This window comes from Cebus imitator, unplaced genomic scaffold (genome assembly GCF_001604975.1).
Source record: "Cebus imitator isolate Cc_AM_T3 unplaced genomic scaffold, Cebus_imitator-1.0 Scaffold245, whole genome shotgun sequence".
In the NCBI taxonomy this organism is placed as follows: domain Eukaryota; kingdom Metazoa; phylum Chordata; class Mammalia; order Primates; family Cebidae; genus Cebus; species Cebus imitator.
Window position 1 is genome coordinate 1,575,581 of NW_016107560.1, and position 14,395 is coordinate 1,589,975.

Genomic DNA, 14,395 nt, shown 5'->3' on the forward strand with positions numbered 1-14,395 from the left:
TGATCCACCCGCCTCGGCCTCCCAAAGTGCTGAGATTATAGGCGTGAGCCACCATGCCCGGCCTTCTTTATTTCTTTATATTAACATTATTATGCATTGCACAACATAAGAAAATATTTCATTTTTCAAATTTGAAATTGCTTCAAGATAGACAAATTGAATGTATAATTTTAGAGATAGAAATAATAATAGGCAATATATAATAAATTATTTTACAAATAATATTTCAAATCATATATGAAATGAGATCCACTAAGAAATAACATCACTTCTTTTCTATGAAACACTTAAGATTTTGCAAGGGCAATTTTGACATTGTATCTACATTCTGGCTATTTTCTAAATGATCTGATGTATTGTTTTCAAGAATCTAGTTTTAGGAAACTGAAAATGTCTGATGCTTGAGAATCCCCTATTTTCTGCTTACCGTCAAAAAGATTTTCAAGAAAAATCCTTTTCAGCTGTACTTATGAGCAGAAAGATGGCCCTGTGGGACATCATTCTGCCCTTGAGGAGTTTGTGTAACACTAACAGATGTGGATGGGTATTACTGATATGGCAATGGTAATAGTAATAGAAATAAATATTTATTATTGTGTTATGTTTAGTACACTGTTGTTAATGGAGCTAGCATGACAATAGACAAATATGTTCTAAATTTGTGTAATGATCGAAGTAAATAAAGTTATATCATAAATTTCTTTTTTCCTGCCTAAGTAAATTAAAGTCATGTGGTTTATAATTCATGTTGAGGTACGTTGACAATTAAACATAAAAAATGATATTTTTTAATTTTAAGGAACCTCTGTTTTAAAGACATAAAAACATAAAATCTAATTTTAAATTGCTTTTTTAAACAACTTTTGGGAAATTGTTCTTTTCCCTATATAAAAGTCATTTGTCAATAGCTAATAGCTATTATTTGCTTATCTTTATTGTACAGTTATATCAATTTCAGAGTTTAGTGGTTATATATATATACATACACACATATACATACATATGTATATGTATATAAGTATGCTTTTGAGACAAGGTTTTATTGTGTTGCTCAAGCTACATTGCAGTGAAGTTATCATAGTTCCCTGAAGCCTTGAACACCTGGGCTCAAGCAATCCTTCTGTTTCAGCTGCTTGAGTAGCAGGAACTAAAGGCAGGTGTCACTATGCCCTGCTAATTTTTAATTTTTTTTTTTTGTAGAGGTGTGGTCTTGCTATGTTACTCATGCTAGTCTTGAATTCCTGGCTTCAAATGTCCTCCCACCTGGGCCTCCTGCCTCAGCATCCTAAGCTGCTAGGATTATAAAGAATGACCACTACTCCCAACCATTTTTGTTTGTTTGTTTGTTTGTTTTAGTAGAGACAGTGTCTTGCCATATTGTCCAGGCTGGTTCCAAACTCCTGGCTTCAAGCAATCCTCCAAACTTGGCCCCCTAAAGCTCTGCAATTACAGATGTAAGCCAATGCTCTTTGTGGAAAATGTCTCTTAAACTATTCCATAAGCTATTAAAGGATAAATAAATGCTAAACATTATTATTATTCATAGGTTATTCTTATCTATGCTTTCACACAATAAAAATAGCTCAGAGTTTTATTCCACATACTAATTTTGTGTATTTTGTTATTTTGAGAATCATGCTGTATCTTGAAAATCATGAGTTACAATGAAACAGGCAATTTGATTAAATAGAAAAACCATTGGCTTTGTGTAAAAATGACTTGCATTTTATTATTGGCTTTACTAAATACAAGTGTGGACTTTGGCATGTTTCTGACTTTTTTGTTTTTATTCTAATTTGTGAAATGAATAAAATTATGTCTTTTTTAAGAAGTAATTATAGTATTAGTTTTTTCTAAGAAGTTGTTAAAAATTCAAATAGCCTGTTTAAAGGTTGTGAAACATACTAGGGCTGAAATAAACAAGAACTAATTTATCTTACTATGTTGTCAGTTTCTTCCATGACCCTAACTTCCTTTTTATTTTACTCAGCTTAAATTATGTCATCAAACATTCACATCTATACATATACACTCATACACACACTATATATGTGTACACACTATATACATACATATCTATATATACATACATACATACAGTTTTCTTGGTTCTCTTTTACTTTCACAAACCAGTCAAAATTAAAATTCTAAGTAAAATACATTTTTTGTCCATTCTACATGTATGCAACTGATTGAGGCTAGAGAAATAAATACATAAATATACTATGTATGCTGTTCTCATTTTAAATTTATGACCATAAACCTCAAGAAGTCATTTAATGTGGCTGGAAAATCACACTGTTTACCAAGTCCTCTTTTACCATTTTCTACAGGGGTGTTCTATACAACCTTCCTGACACCATATTCTCTCTCCTCAGTCTCAGCAAATGCTCTTGCTTTATACTTTCATTCACTGCCACTTGTCTTGTTATTAACTATTTGTGGACCTGTTTACAATAGCCCCTTCTGTGTGCATTAATTTTCACTATCTCTTACTCAGAGATATGATTACAACCTTCCTTTCTTTACACCGCCCCCCCGACAAGATCCTCATTGTTTCCCTGTGTAAGAATTATTTTTGTCAATGTACAAATATTCTATTTCTGGTTACATTTAAAAATTTCTTCTTGGACCTATTTATTCTTTAGATATTTTCCCATTTCTTTCCTGTACTTCATAGCAAATTTCTGAAAATAATTTTTGATGTTTCACGTCTCCAACTACCATTGTCCCTTTTCTCTTAAAATTACTCTAACCAACATTTTGCTCCCTTTACCTTACTGAAATCACTTGTTACAATTACTAATGATCTAATGTTAAATTCAATAGTCAAAATTTAATCCTTATCTCACTTTAGCTTTCAGTACCATTTGCTGAAGTTTATCACTCCCATTTGAAAATAAGAATAATTTAGCCCTGGTTGGCTATAGTTTTAACACCTGCTCTAAGATTCTATGTTGTCTTTATTTTATTTATTTATTTATTTATTTATTTATTTATCTATTTATTTATTATGGAATTGGCCCCTTCTTCTCAGTCCTTTTTGGTTCAAACTCTCCAAACATCAATGTATTAGTCTGTTTTCACACTGCTATTAAGAACTGCCCAAGACTAGGTAAGGTACAAAGAAAAATAGGCTTAATTGTCTCAAAGTTCCACATGGCTGGGGAGGCCTCAGGAAACTTACTATCATCGTGGAAGAGGAAGCCTGCATCTTCTTCACAAGATGGTAAAAAAGTGAGTGAGAGAAAAGGAAGGAAAACATAAAAACTACCGTTTGTAAAACCATCATATCTTGTGAGAAGTCACTCACTATAAGGGAAACAACATGGTGAAAGCCACCCCCATAATCCAATCATTTCCCTCCCTTGAAACATGAGGATTACTGCTCCCTCCCTCAACACGTGGGGCTTACAATTCCAGATGAGATATGGGTGGGGACCCAGAGCCAAACAATATCAAACAAAATGCCCTAAGACTCAATTCCTGAACATCTATCCATCACCTTCATTATTAATTTAATGAATTCATTCTTAATTATTTAATGCCTTATAGTTTTAACAGTAGTTCTCAATCTAAACTTTCATATTTCTATCTCCCATCTGAATTACAGACTCTCTCCTCAATTCCAAGCGCTTATATCTAACATCACATCTCCTGTTTAAGATCCTCAAATGCTTTTGAACTCAACATAAGCCAAAGAAAACTTCTGAACTTTCTGTCCAAACTTTCTCTACTTATACAGTCTCTATTTCAATCCCAAATTCACACTTCAATTTCCTCTGGTCCCAAGTCTTGGATTCATTATTTTTCTCTTATTCTCTCACACTTTTATGTTCAACCCATCAGAAATCCCATTGACTCTCCCTCATGAATCCGATCACCACTCATTAGCTCCCTTGCTTCCATTCCAGTTCCATTCCTTCCATTCCATTCCATTCCAAGCCACCTCTCATATGAAATATTTCGTATCTATCCTAATACGTAGATTACTATTAGTACAGAGCCTGGGTCACCTTATTAAATGTATGTAACATTGTCTTATTCTCCTCTCAAAAGCATGTAGCTCTTTATTTCTTCAATAGCTATTTCTCTGAGAATAAAAACCAAATATTTAAAATTAGCCAATAGGCCCTAAAGAGTATGATAGCTCATCCAACTTCTTTTCTCTTCATGTCTCCATCATTATCTCTGTCCCAGCTACTTCCTTGATTTTTAAACATGCCAAACATGCTCCCTCTGATTGAAGCATTGCTGGTATCAGCACGACTCACCCTTTTACATTCTTTAGGTCTTAGAGGAAATTTCATTTTCTCAATAATGCTTACCTAGATTAAACTAACAAAATTCCAAACCTCTCTCAACTCCCTGAAACACTCCCAAACCTCTTTAGATTATTTTGTTTTCCATAGCACTTACCACTTCTAACACATAATTTATTTGCTATATTTATTGTTTATTTTATATATTCTCCCATTAGAATATGTTTCATATACACAGATATTTTCTTTTAGTTATTTTTTCACTCATGCCTAGACCCGTAACTAATGTTTAACAAATATTTATTAAGTAGATCAATCATTTACAGGATTGTTATTGCAGTTGAGAGAACAGACACAGAGAAAATAATTAACTTGACTGTGATAATACCAATAGCATGTAACATACTTGGGATTGTGATTGCGAGCAATTATGTTACTACATCTCATGCCTTTAACTACTTCACTATATTTGTAAGTAAAATATAAGTGTTTATAAGTGAAGTATATATTACTTATAAGATATAATAATTTCCATCATTCGTATCTACGCTCTGCTGAGTTGTCATCTCACACTATTACACTAAGCACCCGATTTTCTTCATCTGCTCTAAATAACAAAACCTATAAGCTTATATTTGGGGATTGAATATAAGTTCTGACATATTCTTTGAACAAATATTAATAACACTGTTTACATCTCAACCACGGAGCTTGTATCTGTAAGCAAGATTAGTTTTGCATATCAAGAATTTTATGTGTTTCTGAGTCCTTAATTTCTCATTATACTTCAGCAAACTCTAATATAAGAATATATCTTTTATCCTATAAAGCGAAATTCTACACATCTTTTAAAAAGCATCCTAAATGCCAATTGTTTAAAGTCTTTCTTATTTGTCCCAGGTGGAAACAGTCACTGTCATTGTTGAAGCCCCCTAACACTTTTATGTGTTGAAAGGATATTTTTATGTAAATGTTGTTTTTACGTAAACTGTTGTTCTCAACGATAAGGTGCATTCAATTTCTAAAAGTGGCTTTATACACAAGCAGATCATCAGTCATTGATAGCAGATATTTATTTTTATTCCCCGCAGCACCAAATATTGCATTTAATCTAAACTAGAATTTTAACAAATATATGTTGAATTGGCTGCATTTAAAAAGAAATAAAATAAAGTCTAATTGTGTGGTAAAGTAAGAAAAATTAGCTGCTTTATATCTAAAATGATGATCGTGGTCATTTGTTTTCTGCAATATGCCCCTCAACCAATTAAGAAAGAAGCGTATGTCACTGAGCAATTCTGCATGGAGCAAGCACTGGATCTAATCAAATAGTTGAAGGAAGATTTTTGTCCTGCTCGTTATGAGAAGAGAATCATAAATGAGCCAGAGGATGCCCAGGGCTTTATATCAGAATCTCGGTGTTTGTTTGGTTGTTTTAGAGAAGCTTGGGAAATCTCTTCCTTGGTCAGAAACCTTTAAAATCCTCTGCACTTTTGCAGTTTTCACACCATGGATAAAATAGGGTTCCTCAGGGATGAATAACATTCTAAATTCATTAAGGTTGGAAGTAGCTTAGCTCTTCTTTTTAGAATTACTAAAATGTTATGTTTTATTTTAAAGCTAACTTTTAAACTCTGACAGTCAGTCAAAGAAAATCTTGAAGACTTAATGACTCATACTGCTTTATGTGCTGTATTATTACCTTTATGATCGTATGCGTGTGTTTGTGAGTGTGTTTGTGTGTGTGGGGGAAAGACTCTATTCTTCAGGCCTGCATTAAAAAATGCTGCTTAGACTATTACTTTCAAAGTACTCAACTAAATTCTTACAAAAATGTAATGGAAAAATTACTATAAATTTGGATACATATTTTCAACTTCAAAAGCGATACATTATCATTTTAGCCAAAAATTTTCCATAATCACTTGAATGCCAACAATAGTGAGAATTTATTTTTGTCTGATATTCTCAAATCTGAATGTCACAAATATATGAGTGGTGTACATTTTCTGTGTTTTCTTTTATTTTGAGGACATGTGTAATGAGAATACTGAAACATTCCTGAAGTGAACAAAATACAGTTATGAAATAGATAATTAAATGCAAGAAAATGTAAACGGTTGTTCTCAACAATAAGGGTCTTCAAATTCAAATGATATGTTGAGTTTAAAAAATGTTTTCTATTCCAAATTTTCAATGCCATTTTATCTCAGCATGCATCTCCTAAGCAGCTTTTGGCTTCCCTTTTCCTTTGAGTTAAAATTACATATTTTCAAAATATGAATCCTTTTGGAACTGAATGCAATGCCAATTTAAAATTTTTACCAGAGTTAAATCGAAACAAGGAGGCTTATAGTTTGCATGATACAGGAAATTTCAAAAGTGTTATATAAGCTAGCGATTGAGTGTGAAGATACAACAGTATTATGTATAAGGTACTACAAGCTTTACATTTTATTAATGTCTGTATCCTAGAAGTGACATATTTTTGTCTCTGAAAAGATACATTCTTTGTCATGTTATTGACTATATATGATTTTTAGGTAAGTCACTAATAGTGATTGTGATTGTAATTAAAATATGAATAATTTTAAAATGAAAGAGAAATAATTGTTAGTCTTAAAATTTAAAATGATAGCTGTGTTTATTTTCTTCTATTGTAATCAATGCACTCATTGTTTCTCCTTTGATTCGTTCTCCTTGTTTAGTAAATAAGTAGAATCTCTAAATCAAAATGTCAATGCAAACTGCACAAATTCTGTGCTACAAATATTTGATTTTATGTCTGTATAAATAAATTACTTAAGTTCTCTTCTACATATGGAGATCTAGTTAACACTGCATTGTCACTTTCATTTTATAAACTAAGGTGTTTGTGTGCCTCATCAGCTTTTATTAACATTTCTTATGACTTCTGTTTTTTTTCTACTTTAGTCTTTGTGGCCTTGTTCTTCATCATGGAAATATCAATAATCAGGCTTAATTTAGCTTCTACAACAACAATCCCTATCAGCATGCATTTGTATCTCCAAAAATTTTGTACACTTTCTGCAGTCATATAAAAGGAATATATATCACAATAACAAAACCAATAGTAAAGGGCACTATAAGCATTATATTTCTTAAAATGCCTTTGATTTTGCAAACACTGAAAAATTTTACTTTTTAAAAAATAGCAATTTCTAATGAATGTTTAAATTTTTTGAAGCAAATATTAATTTACTGGTAGAAATAACTTTTAGAGATCTTGAGGTCATTTTTATATACAGAGAATACCCTTCACAACCATTAGTAACATTTACATAAGTATTGCAAAGATATTTGGAACAAAACAGGGACTAGAATAGCTTCCCAGTGCTAAAAAATAAAAATATTTTTATTTCTTATATGACTAATTAACATATTTTATTATATTATTAATTAAAATGTATGTGTAAATATATATTTTAAGACTTGTTTATATTCAAACTAAGAAATTTAAGATATAACACCAATGACTTATTGTATTAGTCTGTTCTCATACTGCTATGAATAAATACCTGAGACTGGATAATTTATAAAAGAAAGAGATTTCATTGACTCACAATTCCATATAGCTGGGAGGCCTCAGAAAACTTAAAATCGTGGCAGAAGGAAAAGGAAACACATCCTTCTTCACATAGTGACAGGAGAGAGAAGAGCCAGACAAAGAGGGAAAAGCCCCTTATTAAACCATCGGACCTCCTGAGAACTCACTATCATAAGAACAGCATATGGGTAATCCCCATTATTCAATTACTTTCCACCAGGTCTCTCCCACAACATGTGGGGATTATGGGAACTACAATTCAAGATTAGATTTGGGTGGGGACACAGCCGAATCATATCACTTATGTATACAGGTATTTCTATTCTAACATATAATTTCACATACAAAAATTGACATCATATTTGAAATTATGGTTTTACAAAACATTGGATATCAAATAATAGAGGACATTGGTGACTGCGACAGGGAAACATCCAGTGTGAGCCTTATAATAAAAGAGTCTCCTGGCTTTCAAAAGTTACAATGCAGGGAAGAGAAATTCAGGTAGAATGTATTAGATTCCATTAGTTGAGGAGACACAGCTGAGAGTCCAGAGAAAATAATACAGTGAGGTAGAGTTCCAGAGAAGAGAAAGCACTTCTCAAAACAAGGTCCTAGAGAGGTGAAGGCTATAAAGTTATAGAATGCTGGAGGTCTGAAGAAGGTTACCTATGAGTAAAGGGAAGATAGTTGAATTGTACGAACACATAAAAAAATAATTCATAACCAGGTGAAGAAAACACAAAAGAAATAAAGACTTGGACACACACAAGACTGAGAATAGTATCTGTTCTCCCTAGCCAAAGGAAAAAAACTAATAATGATTAGGGGGTTGGGTGGAACAAGTAGGAAGGTTTTGCCTTAGCAGTAAGAAATAGCCATAGAACAAGCACTGCCCTGGTCTCATCTGAAAAATCCTAAAGAGCAAGACCTGAAATTTTCAAGCTGTTTCCAAGTAAGCTAGCTGTATAAAGAATAAAGTGTGAGTCAATTTATAGAAATACAAATATATCTAGCACTGAATATGGTAAAATTTACAATATCAGACATCCAATCAAAATTACCAGATATCCATAAAAGCAGGAAAGCATAATTCATAACGAGAGAATAATCAATCAATTGAAATTGGCACAGCTAATATCAGAATTAGCAGACAAGACCACTAAAACCATCATTATAACTGAACTCCTTTGTCTGTTAAAAAAAAAAAAAAGTAAAGCAGAGATATAGAAGATACTTTAAGAGACTTATATTAAGTTCTTAAAATTACAATGCATGAGATTGAAAATACATAGGAGGGGATTAATAGAAGATTCAGAACTACAGATTTTTAAATAAAGACATAGCAATAAAAAATATCCAAAGGAAAAAAAGAAAAAAAGTTGAATATCAAAAAATGAAAATAATATTATTTAAGTGTGGTAAATTTTACATGGATTAATACATGCATAAAGATAATACCAGAAGTGAATAAAAAGGAAGAAAATCCCATATTTAAATAACAGTCAAAAATTTTCCAATTTTGATTAAAGCAAAAACCTAGAGATGTTAAAAGCTTAATAAAACCCAAGCCCAAGAAATCTGAACACTGCACCAAGGCATAGTATAATCAAACTTTTTGAAACCAGTTAAAGATACCATTAAATTGCTAGAGAAAAAAACAAATATTAGGTAAATGTAAATAAAGAGATAAGAATTACAGGTGATTTTTTTTTGTGGAAAAACATGAAAATAACGTAAGATGTGGGAGAAAATCATTTAAAATTCTGGACAACATAAAGTAAAAGAAGTGTTAACCTATAATTCTAAGCCAAGGAAAAAATGCATATATTTTCAAAAATAAGTAAAAATAGAGATACTTTTTCAGTATCTATGAACAAAGCAGAGCAGTCTGAGATTTTATCATGCTGCTCAGAATGGCAAGCAATTTAAAACTTATGAGTTATTTATATCTGAAATTTTCCATTTAATATTTTTGGACCATTATTGATCGCAGGTAACTGGAACCTGTAAAAACAAAACTGTGGATAAAGGAGGACTGCTATAGTTGACTTGAACAATACCATTGACCAACATTGCATACATGATATTTATAAAATACTGTACCTAATGATAGCAGGATAGATTTTTTTTTCAAACTATATGTAACATTAATCAATTTGACAATATTCTGGAGCTCAAACAAAACTCAGAGTATTTAAATTATACCATATCCATTTAGATCATATTCTGGGATTTCAAACAAGCCCCTGAAAGTATTTAAATCATGGTTCTCTGACCATAAATTTGCTACCTATTTGCCATATAAATAAACAAACTCTAAGTTTAGTGGCTTATCTAACAACATTTGTTATCTTACAGTTTTTGTAGCTAGAATTTTAGAACCTCTCAAAAAGTGTGATCAAGGTGTTACCTAGGATTGTAGTCATTACAAAAGTAGATTGAGGAAGGATCTGCTTCCAAAATTTTTCATGAGGTCGTTAGCAGGATTTTCAGATTTTCCAGAAATTGCAAGTTAGTATGAAAACAAAAAATACCTAGAATAGACAAAACAACTTAGAAAAAACGAAATCAAATTAAGGCTACTTTATTTGTAGATTTATTATAAAGCTACCTTAAAAAAATTGCTGTGATTTTGGAATTACGACTAAAACATACATCAAGGGAACAGAATAATGAGCCAGAAATACACACATATATAGACAAAGTTTTTTGAGAAAGGGACAAATGCAATTTAGTGGAGAAGTGATAATCTTTGCAAGAAATTATGCTGGAAAAATTGGATGTTTATATTAAAAAATATGAAACACTAAGTTAGATTCAGGAATAATGCTAGGAAACTGAGGATATATATTTACAAACTCAGGATTTGCATTTATGAATCACCTTTAGCTAAACCACTCTGTTAAATTAACAGCCTGCCTTTGAGTTCATGTTCAGGATTTGGTCTGCTCTAATTCAAAAGCCTTCTAGCTTCCTACTCTACTTTGGTCTATGAGGCCTCTTTTCAGTTTATGAATGTCTAACTATAATAATCACTATATTAATACTTTATAACTAAATCAGTAGCCATTGACATTTGCTTGTTTTCACTGTCATATTTGATTTTAATCTATTTATAACATAGTCACTGAAAATTAAATAATCTTATAACTTTGGACTATTTACTTTTGTAACCCTTATTATTGATTTTTAAGTCATAAGAAAAGGAACTCCAAGAACACTATGGAGCAATATGTAATTTAATGTTAATTATTCTCTCAATTAAAATGATTTAATTGGAAATTTCCTTAATTAAAAAGGAAACCATAATTTTAACTAATTTCTAACATTAGGCACATCTTTCTTGAGAATTTGTTAAACTCTTAAGTTTTCTGCCTTTCATAATATCATGAAGGAACTTTTGTTAAAAACAATCCACTGCATTTTTTTTTTAATAACTGTGGTTTAGATATGAAAGTGGTCGATATTTTGCTCTACAAATACATCCCAAGTAAAAACTTGATCTATAGAACCCTATGCTACCTATTCTAAAATGTTTAAATTTTAGAAAAGCCCAAATAGGTCATTATAACAACAAATAATCTGTTCCTATTACTTGGATGTAAAAGTCTGTTTTGAATTTAATGTCATAAACACCCTGAGTTAGAGCCAATATTTTCTTTTAAGATATAAAAAATAGTTTGCATTGAGAATAAAGAATGGAAATAGAAAGGAAATTTAGTTATTTCAAATGCAAATTTACATGCATGGAATCCTTATTTGCATGCATGCAATTCCAAAAAAGCTTTATGTAGTTGATGAGGATGTCTAAAAATCATTTGGTATAGAAAAGCATCTGCTGAACATACATAGGAATATTACTCAACTTGAACAAAAATTTACGATATGCATCAAACTGACATTAGAGAGGCTGTAAAACAACAAATAATAAAATATTGTCAAAGGAATTGTGTTTGTTTAAGGATGCTTTCAATGATAAATGTAGCTTTGTAAAATCATTTTACTCATCTTTTTTGTTCTAAATTTGCATATATCCCATATATTTTACTTTTCTTTCTGTATTCCACTTTTTAAAAAATTACAAATGGCAGAAAATCAGGTTTTTAAGTTGTTTTGGCAAAACTATGTTTTGCATTTTTGATATGGCCTTTAACTCTTTATTCTTTAAATCTATTAATATATATCTTGTTACCTGCTGTTACATGTTCTATAAAATGTTAGTTTTTTTTTAACCAGTACATAGCAATGTCAACATGTTCAAATCTAAAATACAATGTTACATATAAGAAGCTAGAAATAAAGTTCAGAAAACAAATAATTAATCTAACAAAATAGACAACGATTTTGGAAAACAGGTTATTTCCATGTGGTAATATTACTACTGTAAAACACATTTTAAAATTATTTCTCAAATTATTCAAAATGAGCCTATCTTTATTTTACCACAGATAGAAAAATATGTCTGAAATTAAATTTATTCTTCTGCTTGGGTTATTTATAATTTAGTATGGATTATTTGTGCAAATGCTGTTAATCAGCAATCTGTGTACACACAGTTAACATTTAGAACTTTTAATTGCACACAGCTGAAAAAGACACACACACATGCACACACATTCTAAACTGAGTGATAGGAACCCTACTTACCATAAATTTTTACAAAGAGAAGGTATCGTTGATAGCAGTACTGGTTTAAGAAAAAAAAGTCACAGAGAAAATGAAACTCACAACTCATTCTCAATTGCAGACAAATATTGCTCTGTTCTTCCACCTGGTACAGTATGGTAAAATAGAGCATTAGCCTCAGAGAGAACATTTCATTTTCAACTCTGTGCTATGTTATTTATGTGGCTATGTGTAGTGCACCACCCAGATTCTTCTTCAACAAAGAACTTGTCATCCCAACTGGTGTCTCCTTCTAGTAGGGGTTGACTCACCCTTGGCAGAGATTTGCCTACCCAAGGCCATACTTTTTCTGGGTGGTCCATATTTAATGACAGATCAGCATAGTCAATCCCAATGTGGGGGCAATTCTGGCAAGACACATTCATGCCAGTGTTTATCCTGGGGTTGGCCGAGGTTTGCTGGGATTGCATCAGATTGATCTCTCCCTCTATCTATTATTAAACTGTTAAAAAGTGTCATCCTAGGAAATAAAATTTTATATTACAGAAGTTTCAAAAAAAAACAAAGCAAGCATTTGAACATATATACATATATAAAACAAAGCAAGTATTTAAGCATATGTACATATTTCAAAAAAACAAAGCAAGTATTTGAGAAATATTAGCTGACTGAAAAAAAATTCTACTCTCCTTTTTGTTTCTATCACCAACTCTAAATAGTTATTACTTGGAAGTTTTCAGAATGATTTTAATGAGCGAGTCTGTCACTTTTTTGATATTTCAAGGATATATAGTTCACATGACAGACAATAATGATTTTCCCCATAACTGTGATTTCAAAATTTATAAGAAGCTTTTATTTTATTTATCAGTGTTTTTAATTCCTTTTTAATTCCTGAGTTTGGGAAATTATAAAACACAAAGTCTTTTAGAAAAAACTGGTCCTGTAACTAAGGTTCATACAGCTATGTGGACTTTGCAGTTTGTATAATAAAATAAAAATAATTCTTCAAAAATAATGTTTACATTATGCAAGCAAGTTAATACTTGAGAATTACTAATTTATTTTCTGCCCTCTTAAAATACAGCTGTTATAATGCCTATGCAGAGCTTATTTGAAAGTATTTATTTAATGAGCTACAGCAAATTTTTATGTGGCTTACCAGAAGCAGGCAGAGGGTCTTATTTCTTTAATTTATATAATGATTCGCTATTAAATGCTTACTGTATTGCAGATAATACCTGGACATCAAAGATTTCCGAAATTTAACATACTCTTTTTCTGCTTGAATCTACTTCAATAATGTATTTTTTAAGTTTCAGTTTTTACAAAGAAAAAGTTTTAAAGCAGAGATGCATTCATACATATTCTGTATTTTGGTAAAATTATGAAAAGTAGAAAAAGAATTCAGTTACCTGATTAGAAAAATCAAGTATTATTTTCTAAATTGCGATATACAAGATAGGTTTAATTTTTGGTGAAATTTTAGATGAGATGGTTCAAAATCTAAGTTTAATTAGAACACAACAAATTTAGGCCTAAAAGTTTATTTAGTAATTGCATATTATAGTTTATTTAACTCTAGCAGCTAAATGTACAGGAAAATAATTCAGTAAACCTTTGTTTTTCAGACAACTTCATGAAAAATGGCTTTATATTCATATTGCAGGGTTCCAGCAATGCTACACAACTGCCAACTATTTGTAGGTAATTATATATGCACACATATACACTTATCTCCCTCAAAATAAAACAGATACATATTAAGGTGAAATATAGTAATACAGCTGTCTCATATATTAGGCATTCTGAAATCATCTTTTTAACATGTTTGTTAGTATGCTGTTGAGATAATTATTTTTTAAAGTCTTATTAATTAAATCTTAACGATACTCTAAAATCTAGAAATGACATTCATGGAAATTTTTCCATTTTA